The 21,281-nt window shown below is 44.3% G+C and overlaps 1 non-coding gene across 1 annotated transcript; it reads right to left on the bottom strand.

Annotated features, from left to right (window-relative positions):
• Positions 1 to 382: 382 nt before the first annotated feature.
• On the bottom strand, positions 383 to 489 carry LOC142449482 (U6 spliceosomal RNA). The gene has a single exon (XR_012784642.1). It is a non-coding gene; the product is annotated as a U6 spliceosomal RNA (small nuclear RNA).
• Between the last annotated feature and the right edge of the window lie 20,792 nt (positions 490 to 21,281).

Genomic DNA, 21,281 nt, shown 5'->3' with positions numbered 1-21,281 from the left:
CATATGTTGCTTGACTTTTAAAAAATCTGCCTTTGGCTCCCTTTCAAGACCTCCTTGTTAATTTATGGTAGAGAGTCTTATTGATCATCCCCTTGGGGCATAAAGATCTTCCATTAATATTGTCTTTGATTAGCCCCTGGTACTAATTTTTTAAAGCCCTGTTGAGAGAAGTGTACTGGGCCAATGAAGGCTAACTCTACATCTCAGTACCTGAATTATTCACTTGTACAGAGTCAATCCTTTTGTGGCTGGATGCTATTTACACAAACATGGGAGTTGATTGTCAGGAAAAATTTAAAATCATATTCACTGAGAATGTCAGTCACAGATTTTCTGGAATTATGCACACACACACAGCATATGTAGCAAGACCAATAGTTCAAAAAATGTGGAACACTTCACAAATTTGCATGTCATCCTTGTGCAGGGGCCATACTAATCTTCTCTGTATCATTCCAACTTTTGTCTCTGTGCTGCCTAAGCGAGCACAGTTCTTTCTACTCAGACACAGGGATGGCCATGAGTCCAAGTCTGTTAGTCTGAGTAGACTAGAGAAACAAATCCAGAGAGACTCATATGTGTATAAGAAAGAGCTTTAAATACAAGAGCAGTTGAATATTGAGAAAACCTCCCATCCCAATCCAGATCAAGTCTATAAGTCCCCTATTAACCCACATGTCCAATACCAATCTAGAAATTCCTCTTCGAACTCACGAAACACATGCAATGACGCCGACTGCAGGAAGATCACAGGCCAGTGGGTGGGAAGTCTTGTGGATCCAGTGGCACTGTAAGCATCTCAGTGCTGGCAGGGTCTCCATGTGGCTCCTCCAGCTCAGGGCACTAGCATAGTTCCATGTGTCTCATCAGCTGCCAGGTCTCCCAGGGAGTGAGCGTGTGTCCCACCTTCAACAAGCTATTTATCTCCTTAGTGCCTCCAAATGAGGTCATCAAGCTGTGAACTGAGAGGCTAAATTCCACCCTTCGCTCATAAGTCTCAAATTGACAGCTACCACACCAAGTCACCTGGACAGCAACTGGTTTTAAAAATGAGCCCAGGAGCTATGAGAAATGAAGATGCCACACACAAGCTGCACGAGGGTATAGCTGATTACAAGAGGTATTTATCTCTGTAGCATAGATGTAGGCTTTGCCCATCAGTCAAGCATTATTCTCTGTGCGCCTACTATGCCACCAAATCCAGCTTTGACGAGGTTGACTTAGTACCTGCCTCTGAGGAGTTTGGGGCCTGAAACATCAGCACACAAAAGAAAAACCAGCCCGTTATTGACGGATGGTAAGTATTGTCCAGGAAACAGACAGCATGATGTGGTCGAGAGTTGGGAGGGAGGGAAGGGGGCAGGTGTGGAGGTGAAGGGTGACTGGAGACCTGAAGGATGAAAGCAGGGCCCCTGCACCCCAGTGTCTCTACTTTGCAGATAAAGCAACCACAGTTGAGAGCAAAGACTGTTTCCACCATCACGCAGCGAATCCCACCCAGGGCTGCCATCTGTAGCTAAGTCTGCCTGACTCTCATGGGGTTCACTATGTAACCCATATTGGGAGAGATTTATGAGGTAATGTATACACAGCCATCGGCCTAGCTAAGGTCTGGCTCTAAAACATAGGAGCTACACTCACTGGTCCTCAAACATAAACAGGATTTCAAAAGCAATCTCCAGAGGGTTTAGGGTCAGAGTTCCGTTGGACGTTCCAGTTAATTGGTCCACTGCCCTGGCCAGTGCTTCTTGTGAACCTCCTCAAGCATGGAATATTACAAGCTTGGAAGCAGTCGTCCGAGGTACAACAACTGGTCTCGATTTGCCCAGAACAAGAGAAGAAGGAGTCAGGAATGAATGAGGAGATGCAACTTGCGGTTAATGGCCTTTATCAACAACTGCCCTTTTGCCCTGAGATCAGAAGGAATAGATGGTCCCCAGCTACCATCACAGAACATTTTGATCCAAGATTCTGGAGAAGAATCCCGACCAACAGTGGGAACATGCAGAACAGAGTTCCCAGTTACCGTGACCCCCAAACTTTCTGGAGCCATGAAGGCTCGATGATACCCCCAAATTATTGCCCTGAGATCATCTTAAATCTTAAATCAGAAATATCACCAGACGTCCTCTTAAAACCAGTCATTTGACTGAACTATTAGCTCTGGCTATGAGCATGAGACCCTTCGAAGGACTACCTGTGTGGGGCCTATTGATGGCAACAGCTCGAAGGCTCAGAGGAGAACCAGGTGGGCAGGGAGCTTACGTTCATGGGGAAGAACAACGGAAATGCTGGCGAGAGGGGCTGCAACGTCACTGAGCTCTGCGTGTAGAAACGGTTGCGTGGGCGTGTGCTTTGCTGGGCCTATTCTCAATCACAGCAAAAAAACCCAAGAAAATTAAGCAAGCGCCAGGGCACTCCCAGCCTTTCCTGCCTCGGGATATTTTCCATGAGGCCTCTAGGGAAAATAGAGTGGCACAAAGAAGTCTTGATCTACTTGTGTTATTACAGAGATAGCCAGGGGATGTATGTGTCCAGGTGACCTCCTCCATACCTGGGAAGGAAACCAGTGTCTGGGAGATCTGCCCTGTCCCCGGTGTGTGGGAGCAAGGGCAGGGCAAGAGGCCAAGAGCCTTGTCTTCATTGGCTCCCAGAACCCAGTAGAGGTGTGGGCATTAGCTCTTCCATCTGTGCACACCCAATACCCCCTGCTCGAAGGCACCTGCCCTCCACAGGCCGCCTCTGTACACTGCAGTGGGCCGCCCGCTTGTCTTCCAGACCTGCAGGTACTTTACACATACACTCACTGCGCACACATTCGCTCCCAGTCAAAATCGCATGCACAATCCCGCACACCCACACACCTGAATACTCATACGCTTCAATCCACAAAGTATCATACATACTTTCACACACTTGATCATGTAGACTGAATCTGCTCCTACCGCTATATACTCAGGCCTTTACACACAGTCACACTATCATGCTCACACTCAGTCACATATGCTGCAAGATTCATGCACATTGATTCAAACACATTGGCACAAACACTCATACACTACACATATACTCAAACTTCACATGCCCCTTATACTCTCATATTTCTACATACTCTCACATACATGTATTTCACACAGTTATATATTTATTTATTTTTAAATTCATCAAGTCGATCCTGACTCAGAGCAGCCTTATAGGACACAGTAGAATTGCTCCTTTGAGTTTTGGGGTGCGCGATCTTTGTGGGCGTAGAAAGCCTCCTCTTTCTCCCGTGGAGCGTCTGGGGGTCCAAATGACTGAATTTGCCGTTAGCAACCCAGCTCATAAGACATTCTTTCCGCTGTGCATGGTACTTTGGGTGTTCTTCAGCAGCACCATAATCCAAATGCAGCGACTCTTCCTCCCTCCCCCTTCCTTATCCAACTCACCCCAGGTGCATCTAGCTGGGGGCTATGTGAGAAGAAATCAGAGTTCAGATTGCCTCCCCATATGGAACGCTTATACAAATACGTACATTTTTAGAAGGCTTATATTTCAGGATCAGAAATTACAAATCCGGTTACCCAGAGACGACACCTTTCTTTGAGCTGCGTAGTTTTTTGAGAGTGCAGTTATTAAGGCAGTTTATTGAAGTACGTACTGTTTGCTAAGGCCTCCCTTTTATTGCACATTAAGCAGTTTTCTATCACAACGGGAACATTAGAACAGCATTGAAAATAGTTAGCTGTAAGAGTCATTTTGAAGCCCCAGTGTGTGTGGAACCATCAGTAAAGGGAGAAGTGGTCATTCATTTGGCTCCCTGCGAGAGGCTGACTTGAAGCAACATTAGTGGCCTCAGATGGATCTTACTCTCATGAGAATGACAGGCAGGTCTTCCATTAGTGGATCATGGAACCCTTTCTCTGGAACTAAGGCAGAGTTGCTCTGAGCTGGTCATGTCGGCTCGCCCAGGGAAAGCTTGGCGACACTAGTGGCCTCTGCAGTGAGCAGAACACTTCGGACACATCAACCGAGCTTGGAGCTGGAGGCAGCGATTTCAAATATGTAACCTTCCAAGTCTTTGTCCAGGAGGCCTTTTTGGAATAGTGAAGACCTCTGAAAATCCACTCTTCCTTAAAACAAGAAGCAAACAGTAAAAACGTGTCAAAAATACACTTTTTTCATACTCGGAAAATTAACCCAAAGTTTGAAATAATCTAGAGAATTTATGTAAAATGCAAAACGAAATATCGGTAGTAGGAACAGCAAGCTTTGTGGTGTCTTCATTCAGTCTCTTTCCATACCCCTCTCCCTACCGCTGCAAAAACCAAACCCACCACCACCAAGTGGATTCTGACTCAGAGAGATCCTACAGAATAGGATAGTTGAACTTCCCCTGTTTTTTCCCAAGACTGTAACTCTTTCCTGGAGTAGAAAACCCTGTCTTTCTCCCATGGAATTGCTGGTGGTTTTGAACTGCTGACTTTGAGTTTAGCAGCCCAACACATAACCACCACATCACAAGGGCTCCTCCCTAGCTCCGCAGTAATAGTCAAAACAGCTATGAACTTAGTCCCTGGAGGAGGCAAAATCGGTTTGTTCTTTTGTTGTTAGAACTGAATCAGTTCTGACTGATAGCAACCCTGTGTAGAGCAGAGCGCTGCCCAGATCTGCACTGCCCATAATCGCTGCTGCACCTGAGTCTACTGTCAGCACTCACCGGCACGCAGCGTGCCTTATTAACAGCCCTCTCCTTTGCTGCTGACCCCCACTTTGCCAAGCATTTTCCCAGGACTAGTCTCTCCAGATAACATGGTTGGAGTATATGAGATCCTTGCTTAGAAGCTTAGAGTAGATGAGATCCTTAGGAGCATCCTTGCTTCTAAGGAGCTGAACTTCTTCCCAGGCAGATTTGTGGATTCTTCTTTCAGCCCATAGAAATTTTAATATTCTTTGCCAACACGATTATTCAAATGATTCAGTTCTTCCTTGCTCTTCCTTGTTCAATGTCCAAGTTTCACACAGGTATGAGATGATTGACAACACCATGGCTTGAGTCAGGAACACCTTAGTGTCCTCTAAGTGACATCCTTGCTTAATACCTTAAAGAGGTCTTATATTTGCCCAGGAGCCCTGGTGGAGTAGTGGTCACATGTGGGGCTGCAATGCACAAAGCCAACAGTTCAAAACCACGAGCCACCCCTCAGAAGAAAGATGGGCTTTCTATTCCTGTATACAGTCAGAGTCTCAGAAACTCACAGGGGCATTTCTACCCTGTCCTATAGGGTCACTGTGAGTCAACATTGATCAATGGCAGTGAGTTTTGGCAAGTGTATTTGCCCAATGCAATGTGTTGTTTGATTTCTTGACTGCTGCTTCTGTGAACATTGATGTTGATTGAAGTAAAATGAGTCATTGACAATTTCAGTCTGTTGCCCAATGACCCGATTGTGAGGATTTTGCGTTTCTGCACAGAGTTGTCATCCATAATGAAGGCTGGAGTCATTGATTTTCATCAGAAATTGCTTCAACTCCTTCTCACTTTCAGCAAACAAAGTTGCGTGATCTGCTTAGCTCAGGTTCCTATTTATTTCTTTTGCTCAGGTTCTTAATAAGCCTTTCTCTAATCCTGACGTCATGTTCTTCCTCAGATAGTCCCGCTTTCTTGAATTATTTTCTCAGCACACAGCTCGACCGTGTAGGGTGAAAACAGACTACGCTGACTCATGTCTTTCCTGAATCTAAATCATGCTGTATTGCAACGAAATGTTCCCATTCTTCTCAATGTTACCCATAGTTTGTTATGATCCACGCCGTTGAAGGCATTGCATGATCAATAACACACAAGTAAACATCTTGCTGATGTTTCCTGCTTTTAATTTCATTTCTGGCAACTTCCTGTCAAAGGACTGCTGCGTCTTTTTTGAAGGATCTTCAACAAAAATTGACTTGCACTAGTGTTAATGATATTGTTAGATGATCTCTGCCTTCTACGGGGTCACCTTTCTTTGGAATGAACACAGATATGGATCTCTTCCAGTCAGTCGGCCAGCTAACTGACTTCCAATTTTCTTGCCACAGACTAGTGCTTCATCGGTTTTTGAAATATTTCAATTGGTGTTCCATCAACTCCTGAAGTTTGTACTTCCTCCTCAGTAACATAGGTCTTTGATCATATGCTTCCAAAATTGGTTTACAATGCCCAGCCTAATTGCAAACTGCTTGCTCAGAAAGCCAGTCAGGTTTTGTTTTTTCTTGCTTCAGTCTCCCAACAGTTGGAGTTGCATATCTTCTCAAACACAGATGTCCTGGGCAGTCAAGGCCCTGGGTAGGGCTTATCTTTTCTAAGCCTTCTTTTCAGGCGATTCCTAATACCCATTTAACATATCCAGTTGTACAGGCTGGAGACAGTGGGCTTAAAAACTCATGATTAACCTCCGATGTTCATTTCTATCACATATTACGTCAATAACAGTAGGTAAAAGAGACCAATATAATCCTAGTACAGACAGACTCTAAACACAAATGCATTTAAAACATTCAAATTCTACCTTATCTAGACTATCCCACTGATGTGCACACGGCCTTGGACTGATAGCGCAGGGGAGCATTGAGCAGACCTCGGCTTCTGTCAGCCATTGTCACTAGACAGCAAAGCTTTTTGTCTCAGAAAGGTCTAAGAGGCATTTATTTCCCCCACTGAACGTCAACCAAACATCCATTGCTTCGATTTGCTCCATTTTAGGTAGGAATGACCAAAAACATCTTCTTAGAATCACAAGTTTCACTTCCCATGCCCTTTCCAGAAACCAACTGAGTAAACTGCAAAGTCCTAACTGACCTCTGAACATCCAAAAGAGAAGGAAAATCCACCTCCACGCTATTGCTGTGAGACACAGGCCAGATGGGCCTCCACTGTCCATCGTCACGATTTGCTCTTCTAGACCCTACTCCCATGGTACCAGAGCGTATTAGGCTGGAGTGTCTAGAGAAACAAAAACATATATGACACTCATATATGTATAAGAAGTAACTTTATATGACGAAGGCATCCCAGCCCAATTGAACTCAAGTACCTGAGTCTAATGCTAGTCCACAAGTCCCTCTTAAGACTCAGGTAGTGGGGGAAATGATCGCAGTGATTGACATGTAAGCCTCCCCACCCAACCCGAGGGGGACAAACAACAGAATTGCGGTTGAAGTGAGACAGATGTATGTATGGATGATGAGGTGTATGAGTCCCCAATAAAATGATTTTTAAAACAAACAAAAGATATGAAAATAATAATTTATCCTCATAATAATAATTCATAATTTACCAACAACTTCTTAAAATAATGTATGACAATAATTATAATTTATCCCATCAGCATGGGAGGGTGGGGGAAGGACGGAAAAAAGAAGGGCTGATTACAAGGGCTCAAATAGAAAGAAAATGTTTTGAAAATGATAATGGCAACATATTTACAAATGTGCTTGATACAATGGGTGTATGAATTGTTATAAGAGCTATAAGAGCCCTCCCCCCTAATGATTACTAAACAAACAAACAAACAAAAACTCAGGTAGCTGCAGGCTAATGATACAGACAGGTCAAATGGACAGCAGGGAGATCATAGGCTGGTGGGTGCAGAGTCGCATGGATTCAAGGTAGACAGGAACATGGCAGGGCACCCAGAGCTCCAGACACAGAGACCCTTTGCAGTCCCCATGGGGAGGCAGGTGAAGTGGCAGAGAGAGGGGAGGGGGGAAGAGATAGATAGATAGATAGATAGATAGATAGATAGATAGATAGATAGATAGATTCCCAGTTTCCTCCTTATGAAAAGGCCACATCTCCCATAAGGCATCTTTAGGGGCTTGCCTGGTGTGTCCTATGGAGACTGCCACCCTGAGGTGGCATAGTAATGAGTACGCTCTGACTGTTAGGACGAAGGCCCTAGGCCAGTCTCGCAAGCTCTTCTTTGCCACATAATGTGCTGCTGCTAGGTACCATTGAGTTGGTTCTGGCCCACAGAAACCCCTTGCACAACCGAATGAACGTTCTCTCTAAGTTATAGTTGACATTTGAGGTCTCTTTCATACCCTAAAACACAACTCAATGTAAAGAAAAGCAAAATCCTCACAATTGGACCAACAGACAACATCGTGAGGAATGGAGAAAAGACTGAAGCTGTGAAGCATTCTATTTCAGGTGGATCCACAGTCAATGCTCACGGATGCAACAGTCAAGAAATCAAACCACACACTGCATTAGGCAAATCTGCTGCCCAAGACCTCTTTAAAGTGCTGGCGAGCAAGGAGGTCACCTGGAGGATTAAGATACATCTGACCTAAGTCATCGCATTTTCAATCAACTCATATGCATGGGAAATTTGGATAATATAGAAGATCACAGAAGAAGTGATGGATTTAAATTATAGTGTTGGAAAAGAATATTGCAATGACAGTGGACTGGCAGAACCACAAACACATCTATCTTACAAGAAGTATGGCCAGAGGCTCCTTACACACAAAGATGGTTAAATTATATCTCACCTATCGTGGGCATGTTAACAGGAGAGACCAATGCCTGGAAAAAGCTATCATGCTTGGTAAAGGGTCAGCAAAGAGGCGTAAGATGGCCACCAAGATGAATGGACACAGTGGCTGTGGTTGCAGTGACAGCTACAATCCCAATCTTTGGTTGTCATCAGAGGGTGGTTAGGAGGAGGCATCAACTTGAGGATAGCGAACAACAGTTCAACAACAGAAAGCCCCATCTGCAGAGAGATTGTCACTTCCTTTGCCCGTGTCTTGAGATATTTATCCACGCCGCTCTTTATCAGTTATAAAAGGAGTCGCTCTTATCAGACCACAGTTTAACCAATCCTTAAGTACCCATGAGAGGTCAATCAACTCAAGTCTTGCTAATTATTAGACAAAAATGTCAATCATCAAATGGTTTACAGCTGACCCAAGAAATGTCAAGCAACCTGGGAACCCCCTAGGAAAAAAATAAACATCTTTCTGGGGGTGGGGGATGGGGGAATAAAGCAACCTGGAAACCCCTTCAACCACCAATGTTCCCCCTCTCCAGATTGTTTCTCCAAATAAGTAGAAGAAGGGTAGCCCCTTGGGTCTTCCAGGTGGGAGGAGGGGCAGGGAGATCCCAAATTGTTTTTCCAAAGAACAAAGATAAAAGTTCACATAAAATTAAACAATTGAACACTTGTCTCAAGCCTATTTTGACTCAAAGTGACCTTGTAGGGCGGAGTATAAAGGACTCCATAGACCCTGTGGCATAGGGTTTATTTAAGTTGTAAATCTTCATAGAAGCAAACTCCCTTATCCTTCTCCCTAGGAGTGGCTGGTGAGTTTGAACAGTGAATCTTTTTGGTTAGCAGCCCAACAGTCATCCCACTCTGGTAAGGGCACCATTTCTTCACACCTTAGAATAATCAGAAAAACCTTAAGAGCATCCAGGTGCCCATGTATGATGAGACCGGAGATTCCTTCATAAAATGCCTTTAAAAAAATAAATGTGGAAACTAAGATACATGTTTGGGACTACACCCCACAAATCTGCTTGTCTATCAGTTTCTTGTCCTAGGGCAGCATGGTATATTGATATAATAATTCCAGATGTTATTTCAGTGGTATTTCAAATACCAGCAGTCACCCAAGGTAACATGTTTCAGAGTAGCTTCCAGAGTAGACTACAAAGAAGGACTAGACTGCCTGAGGGCTTAGGCTCTAGAAACCCTATGACAGACAGTGGAACCCTGGCAGGTTTAGCTGAAAGGTGAGCAGATCAGGTTGAAAGGCTCTTAAAATATGACTAGGAAGAGCCACCTCCTCAAAGGAGAGCTGGCCATAATGATGTGGATGGATGAGAGCTTTGGGACTTTGGTTACTGATGGAGATTGACCCCAAATGAGAAGAAACAGGTGAAAGCATCCATCAGTAATCAGAACATAGAATATACAAACCATGAATCTAGGGACATTCGGAGTTGACAAAGTGAAATGGATTACATAAAGAGCACTATCCAAGGTGTTAGTGAGTTAAAACACATCGATATTAGCCATTTTGAATCAGAAAATCACATGGTTTACTATGCCTGGTCTGACTAATTCGAGAGGAATGGCATTATGGTCATTATCAAAAAGAATATTTCTAGGTCCATCTTGAAGTATAATGCTGCATGTAACAGGATAATATCAGTACACATACAAGAAAATCCATCTAATACAATTAGTATTCGAATTTATGCAACAGCCACTAAAGCTAGTGGTGAAAAAAAGTGAATTCTATCAATTTCTTCAATCCTAAATGGAGCCAATGGAGCATATTGGCTGCAATCCAATATGCAGCCAAGATGCATGAATAATCCCAGCAACCTGACAAGAAAGACCCTAGACACCCCTGGCCCCCTGGCAAGGAATGTATCAGCTGTTCCCAGGACCCAACAAAGTAGGCCCAGGCCACCCCTGAGACCTGATAAGGATGTGCTGGCCATTCCTGCCCCCAGGCAAGGAAGGTCCCAGACACATCAGCAACTTAGCAAGGAAGGCCCTCGCCATCCCTGAGATCCAGGAAGGAAGACTCTGGCTATGCCAGTAACCCACCAAGGAAGGCCTCAGATATTCCCTAACCCCCAGCAAGAAATGTCCCAGTCATCCAAGCAACCAGCACTGTCCCCACACAACCCAGAAGCCCACTGCAAACTAATAGCTATACCACAATGCCACACAAAGAGTAGTCAATGACAGTACACACACACACACACAAACGCACACACACCTCAAGAAATACAGTCACAAAGAACTGAACAACACACAGACCCAAAGGATTAGTCAAAAAAGGGGCCCTGGGATTACCAGAAATAGAATTCAGGAGAATGATGTCTAGATCCCTACAACAAATGGAGGAAAGAATTGAAAAACTGGAAACTATACTCCAAATAGAATTCCAGAAGATAATTAATAACAGAAATAGAAAACATAGTAAGAGAGAAAGAGATAATAGAATTGAAGAAAAGGGAAACTGAATAAGTAAGCTCAAAAACAATTCTTTTGAATGCAGCCAATAAGAAAAGCAACAGCAAATCAAAGGAATCTATCTGAAGAAAGCCTAAGAATGATGTGAGATACCATCATCAAGAACAACATATGTCTCATTGGGATCCCAGAACAAGAAGAAACAAAAATCTACATGAAAATAGTACAAGAAATCATGGACTAGGGCTTTCCCAAGGCCATGAAGGGGAAAATAACTATTCAAGAAGCTGAGAGAACCCAAACAGGATAGACCTCAAAAGAAACCATCATCCTACTCAAATTTCCAATATCAGGGTGAAGGAGAGCATCTAGGGGAACAAGCAAACAAACAAGCAAAACAGCTACCTACAAAAGAAAACCAATAAGAATAGACTTGGACTTCCTATCAGGCAAGAAGACATATCTAAAATCCCGAAAGAAAAACACCAGCCAAAAATCCTACATCCAGCAAAATTCAAATATGAGGGAGAAGTAAGGATATTTCAGGAAAAGGGGAAATGCAAGGAATCTGTGAAAACAAACCAGCATTACAAAAAAATATGAATGGGATATTTTGCCCAGGGAATCAACTGCAGCAGACAAACCTGGTAGCAACAGAAAGTAAGTCACCAACATCCAGAAATCAAGACAATGAAAGCAGTACTCAAAACAACACAGGAATAGTGGAAGAACAAAGAAACTAATAAAACCACAAAACACACAGGAAAATGACAGCAACACACCAACAGTGACACTGAATGTCCATGGATTAAATGCACCTGGCAAGAGACAGAGAGTAGCAGTCTAGATTAGAAAACAAGACCCATCGATCTACTGCCTACAAGAGACACACCTGAAACCCAAGACAAAAACTAGACTGAAATCAAAGGATAGAGGAAAATTTAAAAACTAATCACAGCAACAACAAAAAAGCAATATTAATCTCTGATAAACTTTATGAGAGACAGAAAAGGACACTATGTAATGGATAAAGGAATAATAGATTAAGAAAATATATAACCATTTTAAACACGTATGTTCCCAGGGAAAAGTTCTTGAACTGTATTAATCACACTGTCATAGAATTAGAGAGAGAAATAGTAAGCTCAGTAATAATAGTAGGAGAGGTCAATACAGCACTTTCAAGAAAAGACAGATCACCAGGAAAGAAACTCAATAAAGACATGGACTAATTAAACAACACAGTCAACCAACTCCACCTCCTGACAGATCCAGAGCACTCCATCCAACAGAACAAAGTCACTGTATAAAAAAAGAAGTGAAATTTCACTATTTGCTGATGATATGATTTTACATATAGAAAAACCCAAAGACAGAGAGAGATTTGACAACATGGCAGGATACAAGATTAACAAGCAGAATTCAATCAGATTGTTGCCTGCTTTGATTGTTAGATTTTTGTGTGTCAACATGGCCCCTGTAAGAATGGGTGGATTTCAGTCTGTCAACCAGGTGATGCCGCTTAGAGGTGTGTCTAGAAATATAATGACTGTGCAGAGGCAGGCCTCTCTGTCCTGCCATGTGGGTCGATTGCTGTGCTGCCGTGCCTAATCATGAATGTCGTGCCACCTGTGGGTCCCTGTGTTGCTTCTTATCATCATGCCCCTCCACCGCGTCATGTCAGGAGAGCCAGACCCTAACACGTGGGAATGTGGAAGGTGGGAACGGCACAGGAGAGGGAGCGGAGAAGGTGGACAGGGGGAGAGGGAGACTGGGGTCTGGAGGAGAAGGGACCAGAGGAGAGAGTGTCTTTGTTGTTTGGGGGCTTTTACAGGTAAGCATTGGTAATTCATATTGAGGAATTATATACATCAGTGCCATGCTATGCTGCCTGTGGGCTGGCTCCACTCATTTCACTTTGCCTCGCTATGCTGTGCCACCAGTCAAGCACCTTGTATTACCATACTGTGACTTGCTCCCCGATGCTGTGCTTCTGGCCTCCACTACACGTCACCGCCTTGCCTTCCTACTTTCTACTTCTTGGGCCTTTGGGCCTACTGGCCATTTGAGTTGGAAAGATTGTAAATATATTAAGAGACGCGCAAAAGTGAGTCAGACTGAGCTCTCTGCCCTGCTGTATGCACTGCTTTGTTGTTATAATTCGTTTTTACTATATAAACTTTTCTAGCCATGCATACTCATAAGTGTGCTGGTTTTACTCCTCTAGAGAACCCTGTCTAATACACATAATAATGAAGAAAGCTTTGAAAAAGATTCTGAGAAAGCATTGCCATTGACAAGAGCTACAAGAAGATGAAACATTCCGGAATAAACCTACTCAGAGAAACAAAAGACCTGCACAAATAAAACTATGGGATGCTATTACAAGAAACCAAAATAGGCCCACACAAAGGAAAGAACATTCTATTTTCATGCACTACGGGGCAGGCCCCAACCAGAGTCAGCCTGACCCCCACCCTGGAAGTGTGTGCCACAGAGAACAACATTAGACTTTCTGGTTGGGGAAGGGACCTGACCTACCATACCCAGATGGAAGCAGGAGCAAATGAAGGGGGAGGAAGAGAGAGTGGAGCACATACTGGCCCACCACGCCCTGAGGATGATATCCCCACTCAGAGCAGCCAGTGCACAGAGAGGACCATATGGCTGGCCCCACTATGAGACGACATCCCTCCCTGACCCATAGCCCTACAGGGGACAACACTGGAGACACAGTGTGGGAATTGCACCCACTCTGACCCACCACACCGAGGCAAAACAGTAAGGGTGTGCAACAGAGCAACAAGGGGATCAGAGAAAGGAAGTCCCGAGGGAATGCCAAAAATAGACTTTGGGGCCAGGGCTTGGCACTCCATCAGACTCGACTGGAAAACACTCCTAAAGGTCAACAAACAGACCTTGAACTAACTACAGGCTTTCCTTTTTGTTGTTGTTGTCATTGTTTTGTTTTCTTTTCTTGCTTTGTTTGGCTTGGCTTGTTTTTATGTGCATACTAGTATCCATTTTCATGGATGGGAAGACAATATTGTGAAAATGGCAAAACTACCCAAAGCAATCTATAAATTCAATACATTTCCAATCTAAATTCCAACTTTATTCTTTAAAGAAATGGAAAAACGAATTACTAACCTCATATGGAAAGGTAAGAACCCTAGGATAAACAGAGAGCTCCTTTAGAAGCACAAAGTAGGAAGCCTCCCGCTACCCAGCCTCAAAACCTCTTACACGCTCACAGTAATCAGAACAGCCTGGTACTGGTACAGTTATCTATATACCAATGGAACAGAAGAGAAAGTCTCTAAATAAATCCATCCACCTATAGGCAACTGATCTTCAACAAAGAGCCAAAAACCTTAAGTGGGAAAGAGACAGTCACTTCAACAAATGTTGGCAAAATTGGATCTCCCTCTGCAGAAGAATGAAACAGGACTCATACCTCACCCCATGTGCACAAATGAACTCAAGGTGGGGCAAAGATCTAAATGCAAATCCTATAGCTATAAAGATAGTCAGTGAGAAAATGAGGATAAACTAAAGTACCCTACTGTAGGGCATAGGTATGCTATCAAACATAATGAAGGAAACACACAGTAGAAAACAACATAGATGACTGGGACCTACTGAGAATAAGACATTTATGTGCGTCAAAGAATTCATCAAAAGAGTTAAAAGAGGGCTCATGTACTGGGGGGAAATTTTAGCAATGTCACAATGGATAAGATACTACTCTCTAAAATCTATAGAATACTGCAAAACCTCTATAAGAAACAAACAAATAATTCAACTAAAAAGTCAACAAAAGACATGAACAGGCAGTTCACGTAAAATTATGTTCAAACAGCTAACATACTCATGGAAAAAATGCTCAAAATCACTAGACATTCATCAGATGCAAATCAAAACAATGAGCGATATCACCTTACATAGAAAATATCAGCCCAATTGAAAGACAAAAATGCAGAAAACAACAAATTCTGGCGAGGGTACAGAGAGATGGGAACTCTCATAAACTGCTGTTGGGCTGACAGACGTGTACAGCCATTGTGAAAAGCTCTGTGGAATTAATCTAAAATGATTGGGAATGGGACGCTCATATACCTGATGGGTAGATACCCTAAAGAAGTAAGATATAACACAAACAGACGTGAGCACTCCTGTGTTCGTCTTGGTAGACGAGAGAAACAAATCCATGGACACACACCTATGCGTCAGAAAGAGTTTTGTATACAAGAGGAACTGAACATTGAAAAAGCATCCCAACCCAGTCAGTCCAAGTCCATAAGTCCGATACTAGCTCATATGTCCAATACCAATCCATAAGAATCACAAAACACATGCAATGATGCTGAATGCAGGATGATCACAGGCCAGTGGGTAGAAAGTCTTTGGATCCAATGGTATTGTAAGCATCTCAGCACTGGCAGGGATCTCTCTGTGGCTTCTCCGGCTTCAGAAGTCTGCTTGCATCCATGTGGCTCATCAGCTGCTCTGTGTCCCAGGGTGTGACCTTGTCAGTAGAGAGTCTCCAAGGGAGTGAACTGAGAGACAGGGTCTCCTGCCTCTAAGAAGGAAGTACCAGATTTCCCAGAATTGTCAGGAGAAGGCCATGCCCACCCAGAAGTCTCATTGGCAATCTCCAGATTGACAGCCTAGATTCCAGCCCTACACTCTTAATCCTTAAATTGCCACCAGATTAGGTCACTACCACAACTCCCATGTTCCTGGAAGTATGATGCATCACTGAAAAAACATTGATGAAACTATGAAGCACTGCACGACATGGATGGGCCAGGAGAGCATGATGCTGAGTGAAGTTAGTCAATCACAAAAGGACAAATACCGTATGAGCCCATTACTATAAGGACAACCAGCAAGACAAACATAGGAAGTCCAGAAGAAACCCTCACAACGGGGCTGTTGTTTGTTATTGGACAAACGAATGATCTTCACAATAAAGGGCTTTTTATTTTTTTTTCTTGATTAATACTTGTAACTTTATTTTGCAATTATAAATGTACAGGAAATTGCGAAGTTAGTACAAAAAGTGTCATGTACTCTTTACCTAGCTTTCCCAAGAGGGAAGATCTTGCATAATAACAGTACAACTTCAAAATGAAAAACTGACCACGGTACAGTAACTATTAACTAGACTATAGAACTTACTCAGTTTCACCAGAATTTACATGCATTCATTGGTGTGTGCATGTCCATGTTATTCTATGCAATTTTAACACAGGTATAAATTTGTGTAATTACATCAAGCAACGGAGCCGTTCAATTCCTAAAGGGCTTTTTAAATGAAGGATATACCTATTGAAGGATCCTAATAGCAAACACTGAAAGATGCAGGAAGCATCAAGACAATGAGAAGAATACACAGAGTCACTATATCTAAGAGAATTTGTTGAAATCCAGCCATTTCAAAGGTAGCATCTGATCAAGAATCAATGAGACAGAAGAAAGCAGTCTAGCCTGCACTGAAGACATTAGGCAAATCCCAAACCCAAATCCAAACCAAACACTGCAATTGTGTCCATTCTAGCTCACAGGGACCCTATAGAACAGAGTAGAACTGCCCCTGTGGGTTTCTGAGACTGTAGATCTTTATGGGAGTAGAAAGCTTCATCTCTCTCCTGAGGAGAAGCTGGTAGTTTCAAACTGCTGACCTTGTGGCTAGCAGCCCAGCCCACAACCCACTATGCCACAGGGCTGCTTAGGGAAAAACAGGCTCCAGGAATTGATCTGATACCAATTGAAATGTTTCAACAAGCTGATGAAAAGCTCTGGAAGCACTTGCTCATTTATGCCACAAAAAAAAAAAAAATCGGAAAACTGTTACATGGCCAACTGACCGGAAGAGATTTGTATTTGTGCATGTTTCCAAGAAAGGCGACCTAGCAGAGTGAGTGGATCGTCTAATAATACAATGGCTAGTCCATGCAAGTAAGAATGTGCTGAAGATCATTCAAAATAAGATGCAGCAGTACATCCATGGGGAGTTGCTAGAAAACTGAGCTGGATTCAAGAGAGGGCAGAGCTCTCATTGCTGTTGATTAAAGCAAGGCATGGCAGTGTGAGGAGCTAGGGCAGCAGCTGGCGGGGAAACCCAGGCCAGGAGATTGGCATGACGTAATGATAAAGGTAGCCATACGTGGTCACTTCTGTGAGGGAGCTAAGGAACTATTAATACTAACACTTCCTCTTAGGACAGCAGGCTTTCACTGGTGTATGGAGACCTTAGTGGTTATGGGGGACAGGGAAGGAAGCTCTCAGGACTACCTCAAGGGGGAAGGCCATGGTGTCTTGTAGCCTTGAACTTCACCCAACATTGTGGGAAAGGGGTTGAGCAGAAGGATTGAGAGTTTGTTCTCCAGATCCAGACTAGAATCCCAACCCTGCTGCTGATGACCTCAGGAAAGTTGACTGACTTCTCTGAGCCTCAATTTGTTCAACTGTAAGAGGAAGTTGAGGGCTTAGTGACTCAGTATTGTAAAGTTTTGCAAGCAGTGCCAAGGAGAAACACACATAGACCTACGGCCATCCCCATCTAGAGCATTCTGACTCATAGTGACTCCTCAGGGTTTTGAGACTGTCATGTTTTATGGGAGTGGATAACGTAGTCTTTCTCCTGCAGAGCAGATAATGAGATTGAGCTCCTGATCTTGAAATGAGCAGCCCAAAGCCTAACCCATAGCACCACCCAACAAAACCAAACTCACTGCCATGGAGTCCATTCTGATTCCTGACAACCCCATAGCACAGGAGAGAACTGCTCCGTGCGTTTCCGAGACGGTGACTCTGCCCTGGAGGAGCAAGCCTCCCCCTTTCCCCATGCAGTAGCTGGTGGTTTTGCACTGTGAACTTCACACTTATCAGCCCAGTGCATATCAGCCTAACTTGTCACCCACTACCCCACACAGGGCACCACTCAGAACCAGGTAGCTAGAATGCTAGTGTTTGTTAGAAGTTCCTGGGTAGTGTAAGCAGCCGCCCATCTGAGGGGCTAAGCTAACTGAGCGGTTTGCAGGTTGGAGTCCATTCAGAGTGACCTGGGAGGAAAGCGCAGCCCTGGAACAGTGGTTTCACAGAAGGATCGAGAGTTTGTTCTCCGGATCTATTTCCAAAGTCATCCGTTGAAAACTGCATGGGAGTTTTCACGCACAGGGGGTCACATATGACACACATGGGGTCACCATGAGTGTGTATTGCCAGGGTAACTAGCAAAGTGGAATGAACAGAAGTGAGGAGGGGTGGGTCAGCCAGTTTGGCCACACGTTATACTGGGGAGCTACCAAACCCCTCACAGAGGCATGCTCTAGCAGGTCTGTGCGTGTGCAAGGACCTATGGGAGGGATGTCTGGGTCTCAAATAATGAGGATGATGGGAGGGATTGTCAGGAATGAGGGAGCTGCCCCCTGCCCCAATCTCATCAGCCCTGGCCTTATTCCTATTACTGAGAGAAAAGAAGCAAAAAATAATAATCCTAATAAATAAAGCCTGTTTTTCCTTTTCTAAAGTCTTTCCTTCTCTTTGGTGGGGCTGTCAGGCCAAGCAGAGGTCAGTCCATTTTTATTTTTCTCTAATCTGCTTCCAGCCTAGGGGCAGGAGTCAGCAGAGAGGGCTAAAAATACCATGCACTGCCTGGTCGCATCACATCAGCCTGGCCAGTGAACGCCGGTTCCTCCTTGTGGCACCACACGGACTGCTGGCCAGCTTCCTCCACCGGCAGCCCTCAGGACTCCATCCACAGAGACTGGGCATGGGGTTTGGACGGAGTGGGAGTCTCTGAGAGGGAAGGAGCCCAGCAACATCTCGGTTCCAGGGAGGAGAGTCCAGCCAGCCTTTTGCGCAGCTGGGAACACGGAGTCCCAGACAGGGCGGAAGCATTAGGCTAAACTGCTCGTCCCTCCTCCCCCTTCCTAGACTGAATTCAGTGCTCTTATTTGGCAGAAAAGCTTCAAAGGAGTCTGAGGAGAAAAGGTCCTGGGCTCTTAGTCCGAATTTCCTGGACTTCAGTCACCAGAGGGACCACTTCACCTCTGGGCCTCCTTTACTTCACCTGGAAAATTAGGGGCTGTGGGGTGAATTCTGGGATCTTTCCAGTGTGTTGCGGTGCTTTGGGGTTTTACAAAGGTGGGAAGAAAGCTGGGGCTGGGGCCAGTAGCAGAGGACCCATCCCTAAACCCTTTGGGCTGCCTTCTGTTTCCTGTCCCGGGTTTGGTCTCTGGGCATGTTATCAGGAGCGCCCAGCTGTGAGTGGCGGGTTAGCAAGAAGAAGGACGAGACTCCCTGGGACAGACTGACACAGTCGCTGCAACAATGAATTCGAACAGCGCAACACTTGTGAGGATTGTATTAGAACTTAAATTTTGAGCACTAGGAGTTCTAGCGGCTTAGTGGCTTACTCACTAGGCTACTGTCCAGGAGGTCAGTAGTTCTAAACACCTCTGAGGGAGAAAGATGAGACTTTTTATTCCCATAAAGAGTTACTGTCTCAGGGTCACTTCTACTCTGTCCTAAAGGGTTGATCAGACTCTAAAACAACGGGATGTGAGAGATTCACAGACGTCTATAGGTAGCGGTAAAACCCAAAATCTTGTTTGCAGCGTCCCCATTGAATTCCTTCTGATGGCGAATCAGGAATGTGAGCAGTCTTGCCCTCAGGCAGAGTGCATTAAAAATGGGATGGCCTCATCTCCTAATCAGTGCAGCAGGAACAGCCTCCTGTAGGGCTCATCATCAATGTCGGGAGGAAGAATCACCTCACCCTTTCCGGCTCCTCACCGCTGGCTCGATGCAGTTTCCTCACAGTGTGCTAGACTTTCAAAAGGGGTACACTCCCAGCCTGTAGGGCACCGAGGGCCACTGCAATTCAGGTAGACAGGCTTCGGGCAGCCAATGAGGGGCATACGTGTCTGTCCCTTCATATACTCGTATGTGTCCTGCCTATCCCATAATGTCCCTTGCTTGTCACTCAAATTTTATATTATATTGTGATTCATGTAATATAAATTTATGTTGCTATGGAAAAAGCTCCTAGACATATTGAATTTTGAGTCCCATCTCTGTTGCCTTGGTAGGGCCAGACCAAATGGTTTTTGGGGGACCTCATACAGCCCAAATATTCCCCACCCTGGTGTAGAGGGTATTAGAGCTTCAGTTCTGAGCACCCTGGTTTTCAAAAGGCTATGGATGATAGCGAGTCCATTTTCAGGGTCCCCACATAAATTGAAGCCTCCACTGAATTCTTTCTGACCACTAACCAAGGATGTGGATAATCCTGCCCGTGGGCAGAATGCCTAGGAAAGTGAATTGTCTCTACCACCTCAAGCCAATCCAGGGCGGGGCAGTCTATCTGAGGGGCTTGCCTAGGTGTGTCCTTAATGGGCACTGTGCAGGGGGGGGGTGTGGTCACATAGTCATGAATCATGCCCTATCAGTTTTGCCCTGACTACATTGGTCAGAAGGCCCCGAACCAATCTTGTATTGGTTCTTTTAAAAAATGTGTGTGTCCCAATCCTGGTCCGGTTCCTGCTTCTGCAGTCCCACTTGCAATTGTGATGTATTGATGGACCACCAATTGATCTGTACTTTTGTGACTGTTTCGTTTGTCCACCCATGTCCTTTTTAAAGCGTTGTATCTCAACAAACCCTTGGATGTCATTTCAACTTCATGTTAGTGGCCTTCCTCATCCGGATGATGCGTCTGATCTCTGGGTTCTCTTTGTCTCTCTGAAGTCTCAAGGAATGTTCTCTTTAAATTATATTTGAAATGGGGTCTCTTATACCCTAAAACAAAAAGAACAGGTGGCAAGGAAAAGGCAGATCACACCAGTTGGTTCGAGTTTAGGGCAAGTAATCATTTAATCTAGTCTCCCAGGCAATGTTAATGCTAATAATCTGTTTATCTTTGCCTTAATATACATTTTTAAAAACGGTTCTTTGGCGAGGCCTCACCTCAGCTGGGGTCAGTTATTCCCTTGGGGGAAGTAGGAAAGAATCAAACCATTTCCTCAATAGAGAACTGTCCCACAGTTACCCTAATTTGCTTATTTACTTTTGTAAGTGAATTTTTATTGGGAAGGGACGTTGTCAATGAAGAGTGAACTAGGAGACTCCCTTTTGGAACAGATGTACATGACCTTCATGATGTATTTTATAGGAAGCGTTTCAGCGTGTCCCCCGAAGCCAAAATTGTCAAATGCTTTTCCAGTCAATCTAATACTTCTGGATTCCCACTAAAGTGGTACACATGAAGAACATGGGGAAGTTGCTTAAGAAAGGAAATCCCCAAGAGGA

Source organism: Tenrec ecaudatus, chromosome 5 (genome assembly GCF_050624435.1).
Source record: "Tenrec ecaudatus isolate mTenEca1 chromosome 5, mTenEca1.hap1, whole genome shotgun sequence".
NCBI classification, from domain to species: domain Eukaryota; kingdom Metazoa; phylum Chordata; class Mammalia; order Afrosoricida; family Tenrecidae; genus Tenrec; species Tenrec ecaudatus.
The sequence above is the reverse complement of the archived record's forward strand: the minus strand, read 5'-3'. Positions and strand labels throughout refer to the sequence as shown.